The sequence below is a fragment of the Molothrus aeneus genome, chromosome 3 (genome assembly GCF_037042795.1).
Source record: "Molothrus aeneus isolate 106 chromosome 3, BPBGC_Maene_1.0, whole genome shotgun sequence".
NCBI lineage: Eukaryota > Metazoa > Chordata > Aves > Passeriformes > Icteridae > Molothrus > Molothrus aeneus.
This window is the reverse complement of record NC_089648.1, coordinates 62,294,127-62,300,126: the sequence shown is the minus strand read 5'-3', so window position 1 is coordinate 62,300,126 and position 6,000 is coordinate 62,294,127.

Genomic DNA, 6,000 nt, shown 5'->3' with positions numbered 1-6,000 from the left:
GTAAATGTTAATTAGGCTTTGATGTGGGGCCCTTTCAGGATATGAATGAGTATATTAGCCATTGACAGCTATGAACAGACTATTTGGAGTTATAAATGGAAATAATTTATTTACTGGCATGATGAAACCTGGAAACCTTTGGTGAAAGAAAGCAATTAAGGGACAGAGCAATAAAAGTGGCAGAGGGAAGGAAAGAAGAAATATTACTGAAAAAAGGGCTTTTTATTCTACATTTCAAAACGAGTAAACATGAATGATATAGCATGCAGCATGGATTGAAGGGAGATAAGGAGCTTAAGCCTGCTGCATCAGCACCAACCTGTGCTGCACATATGCTCCTGTGGCATCTGATGTGGCTGAGTTTGTGTAACTGCGCAGCAGACCCAGGCGCCAGGCAGGGAAAGGAAAGCAATCCCTTCATCAGCTGGGCACACCATAAACTCTGACTTTCCAGTTTCTCCTGCAGGTTAAGTAAGAATAATGAGAGTTTATTATCAAGAGAGTGCCTTGATTAGACACAAGGTGAAGCATCATCCTTTCCCTGGCACAATTAACCTTTCTGGTGAAGAAGTGGTTCTGCCTTAGCTTACCTTAGTGGGTTGCTTTTATTTACAGCTAAAGTCAATACAAAAACCACTGTGAACATTTTTAATCAGGTGGAAAGCAGATTATTTAATTTATGTTTATTCTAAGTAGAAGAAATTCTACTTCAACCAAAAAACCTCTTAACTCCTACATAAGCAATGAACAAAAATGCTTCAGAAAGCTTTTTTTTCTGTTAAACTGGTGTAATTTTGGGAACAGATAGGGTCTCATTCAAAGGAGCAATGTCTCAACTTCATGAGTGCCCTCATGCTAGCAAAATTTTTAACAATAAATTACTCAGAATATAAGTTCTGCTTGACTAATGTTTATAGAAGCAGGCTCTGGGTTTCTCTGCTGACTTGCTAACAAGAGTGTCAGCTGTGATTTTGCTTCTTGTGATGTGGATTAGATCCAAGCTGAATCTGACTTTTTTCCAAGTCAATTATGAATTATCTGAGAACCAAAGCAGCCAAATGAAGTTGCCCTGAACTTGAAAAAGAAATTAAATTTCTTGTACTCTCCAGAAAGAAGAAAATCTTGCTATTTTTAAGAGGTAGGAAAAAATTTATTTTGTGGGTCAGATTGTTCGTAAGAAGATGCTCAGACATTCTGTTGAAGAAGAGTCAGTTAAATAAAGAGAATAAAAGCAGAGAGGAAGAAAATGTGCAACCAAAAAATTTTATAGGTCAATTATTGTGTAACATTTCAGGCCATGCACTACAAGCATGTTTCCTTTGGCAAATAAAAAGCCCAAGCAACAAATCAGCAGTGCCCAGAAAATGGTGTCTTGGGGCCTGGCTGTATGAAACAGCTGGGAAGCTTGGGTATACCATAGATGAGGAAACCAACTTCTGACTCCTTCCCAGCTCTAATTTGCTCAGTGTCACACCACTTTCCTACCTCAGGTTTTACTATCAGTACAACTGGAATAAATAAAGTGTACGGCTTAATGTTAATACATTTGAAGCACATGCATCTCTGACTAAAATAATTTTAATCTAACCTAGCTACATGGGCAGAATGACATGAAACAACAACAGATGTCTTCATCCCACCCACAGTGCCATTTTCATTGTCTGCTGCTCTGCCACTGCAAAGCAAGTGAAGCACTGTACAGTACTTTCTATTCTGAACATGGCTAAATGACGGAAAACTTGTTGAGAGATCTGCCAGTGAATTGTATTGTGTCAACAATTTTTTTACGTCCACAAAGATAAAGATCCAGTTGTAGCAAGAGCTGAGAATAATGATAATCCATCCCAGCTGAAGGGAGTGATAAAATGCCCTTGGACTTTACAGGGTGAAATTTTTATTTTAAAATGTTTCTAATTAATTTGGTTTTGGTTTTGTTCTTTCAGTAGAATAAAAACTCAAGAGAAATAAAAAAAAATATTCCTCCTGCAGTTTAATTTATGAATCCATCAAATCTGGTTACCTTCATTTTATTTCTTTCATATGATACTTATAAGCCGAGTTTTATTGATCATCTTTTTGCCATCCTCTCTGTATTTTCCTGGGAATAGATCTGCTTCTAAATCAGGCAGATATTGCAACTGTCATCAAATACTTAATGATTTTTCTTATCCTTGCATCTTAAAATAATTCTGAAAAAATATTTATGGGTCCATTAATATATTGCTGTTTGTTCAATGGCAAATGAAAGTTCAAATAATGCAAGTGAGGCAGAATATTGAGAAATTTTAAAAGCTGTAATTTTTCACAAGTTGAATTACTAAACTGCTATTTTATAAATCCATATTTATTCAAATTCCCCCTCTCCTTGCTTGGTGGACTATGATACATATTTTTCTCCTCCTTTGTTATGCCCAAAATGTCATTGAAGTTTATTATGATTTAAATTTTCATCTTGGTTTTAAATTTTCATCTTGGTTTTATCTTGAAGAAATTACTTTATTTTCCTTTTGGTCTTCGTATAATCTTTTCTTCTTATCAGACTTACAATTATTAATGGAAAAATTTCCTAATATTGAAGTAAATGGAAAAATGAATCTATTGAGCAGTTTATGTGATATGAAATGTGACAGAAAATACAGTTCAGGAAGGCTGCATTAAGCTAAATTACCTCTCTCCACTGATGCTTCCTAGTAATAGATATTAATTTCCAAATTCATTCTGTGCATTAAAAAAGAACTAATTATGCCATTAATATCCAGGTAAAATTGCCAAGATTATGGCAGTGATCCTATTATAAGAGAGGAAGGCAATACAGACCAGCAGCAGTAGCAGCATTGATTTATGTGCAGATACCAACTTTCTTTTCAGCATAGTATGTTGTGAAGTAAAGCCAGTTTTCACATCCCCAACTCAGTCAATTCTATCATTGAAATGGATTTTATGTCTTGGCAATTCAAGACAGCCTTTTGATTTTCTGTGAGAGTGAGAAGTATAAGGATAAAAGATTCTTTCACTTCAGAATACAAGAACTTTTGCCTGTTCCAAAAGGATGAGACACCTGTGTGAGGTGGGATCAAATCATTATTTTTATTCTGAGTGAAAGAGTCCATAAATAAGGATGGATTCCTCTTGGGCTAAACTTCTTTTATTTATTATAGATATAGATATATAGATATCTATCTTTAATGTCATCAGTTTCTGAGTGAGGGAGTCTGAGAGACAGAAAAACACAGCATGAAGTCTTCTACGTTCCTGTTCCATTTGGGGGTAATGAACATGGCATGACACCTTGTAGGTTTTTCTGTAGAGTCTCTCAGTTCCAGCAATGTGATGATCAATTTATAGAAGCAGAGAAGACCCCCTGCATGGGCTTGTGCTGTTTAGCCCTCATTCTGCCGAGATGTTTGTGTACTGATTTTTGGCTGAACTTGTTCAGTGAACAAATTTTACACACAGGCTCACATTGCTCTTGTGCTCTCTCCTTCCAAACCAAAAGGCAGGTGGTAACCAAAAAGATACCCAGAGGAAGCAACCAAAGGCAGAGCCTGGCAACCTTGTCTAAGATTTATGGAGGACGTGGACAGTGATGCTATGAGATGAATGACCCCACAGTAATAATCGTTTGCCTCCTAAAGGGAGCCTTCAAAGGTGTGGACAAACCCAACCCTGTCACTGCTTTTCAAGAGGAAGCCAAAGAACAGAGTGAGGACCCACAGTCACTGTTCTTCCTTTCCCCCTGGGCTTCACACAAGAAATCCTGAACATACACCTTCCTCTGGACACATTCCTCTTGATTCTTGTGAGTGTTTCAGCTTGAGAAGATGAGCAAGTGCCACCTGTGACAGATAATACTTCTCCTGCCATAAGGTCTCACCCTGAGTCTTGTTACATTAGCTGCTGAGACAACCATGAACATAATCTAGACAAATAATCCATGGCAAGGCAAGCATGAGGAGGTCTTGCTCCAAACACAACAAATTGCTTTAGAGCAGTTTTATGCTATTTCTTTAACTCATTTTGGAACTGAACAGCGTGAAGTTTTTACTTGCATTTTTCGAAAGCAGTCCTCAACAGAGAACTGTTAAGAATGTAAATGTGGAAAAGTAATGCTTGGGAAAGTCAAGAAGCAACTGTATCAGCTACTGAGCTTCATTAGTGCTTCAAAAATGGCTGCTCTCACTACTGGGCAGTGACAGATACTTTTTAGTTCATTTGCATGTCTTTGTTTTTAAGCTTGATTCCAAAATTTTCTTGAAAGCTGCAGCTCTTGGTTCTTGGCAGCGCAGTGCTAAACAAGATAACCCTTATAACTGATTAGAGTGTACATGTTCACTGAATGAACATTATTTGAATATTACAACCATATTTTTGGTTAGGTCAAAGTCAAAATTAAAGTTAGTAACAGGATGTTAGGAGCAAGGATGGATGGAGAGATGGATGGAGGGATGGATGGACAGACGGATGGATGCTTTTTCATAATACAGCAGGAAAGAGTAAAGCACATCATAATCCTGTCTTTTGCTATTAGACTTTTCTGTGCTTTTTCCTATACAGTGCCCAATTTTTTTTCCAAACATGTTCAATCCTTTTTGCTTCATTGTTTCCCCCTGTAAGTATTCAAGTTCATGCAAACAAAGGTAGTACAAGGGACCTAGAGAATTTCTGCATCTCTTGATTCAGGAGTTGCTGTCTGAAGCCCTATTTCTAAATCCAAGATTTACTTTCATTCTCTGCCAGACAGTGTTGATTATCAAGTTAGAGAAATTGATTCATGCAGAAAGGTTAAGGAGCTAAATACAAATAGCTTGGCTGCACAATGACTAAGACAGATGGGAACATCATAACAGGCTGCAGAGTACGATTGCACTGAGAAGGAAGGGCCTCTGGGGGAAGGCATAAAACATAATCTGGCTCATTTTGAGTCTTCCAATTGTCACCAGAACCATTATTGGGAAAAGGGAAGCAGGTGGCTACTTTACATACTGTTTTGAATTTAAACAAATCTCAGCAGAAGCACTTAGTTATTTATGGGTTATCACAAGAGTGCAATATTTACCCTGCTCCTTTAGATCAAAGCACTGTCCAGCTTCAAATCCTGACTCCTTCAATAACAGGAATCTGATGCTCTGGAGCTGAGCAAATGTGTAGGGTTCTCCCTCTTGTTCTTCTCCCAGTTTCCAGCCTCTTGTGGCAGGGTTTTTTTCTTTAAGGTTTTATTAAGAACATTACATTTAACAACTACAAATTAACCCAGCCCTCCATTATTCCTCTACTTTTAAGCCCATTATTAATTTTGACACTGAAAGTGATTTCCCCAGTTTAGTTATGCATGGAATGCAGCTGTTGTCTAATCAGTAGATTGTGCATTCTTGGCTGTTATGTTGAAAGATTCAATGGTTGTTTTTTTCAGACTTAGATTAAAAAAAAGCTTTATTTCACTTGCCTTTTTTCTAGACTGTGTGGTCATGGTCTTGTTTGTTTGTGGTTTGTTGCCTTTTATTGTCCCCTTTTAAAAATCACTTATGCATTTTATTATACTGTGTATGTGGGGTGTACCCAGTGTTTAAGATGTGAGGCTGTCATAAACTGTGATCCCCTTATTTGGGGATTTTTTGACTGCTGCTGAGCAGGGATGACATTCACAGTGCTATACTGTGACACAGCATCTCTTTCCTACATAGTGGTAATAAATCATATTGTGTTTGTGTCAGTGGGGTTGTTTTGTCCCAGGTGTTTTACCTTGAAGCACTGAATATTGAAAATGGGTTATTTTCTCTCACAGGCTAATATTTGGAGATGTGCAGCAGAGGGAGATAATTCTTTTACTTCTCTGTCACCAAGTATAAGAAAAAATATTTTTCTTTCCTTGTCCAAAGTTAAGCTTTCATGGAGATGGTGGATTTTAAAAGGGTAATTCTTGCCTTGGTCCAAGAGCCAGAGCCATGTCATTATTGGACTGGCAAGAATTCTTATTTTCAATGTTCTTTGTGTGCAACCGCT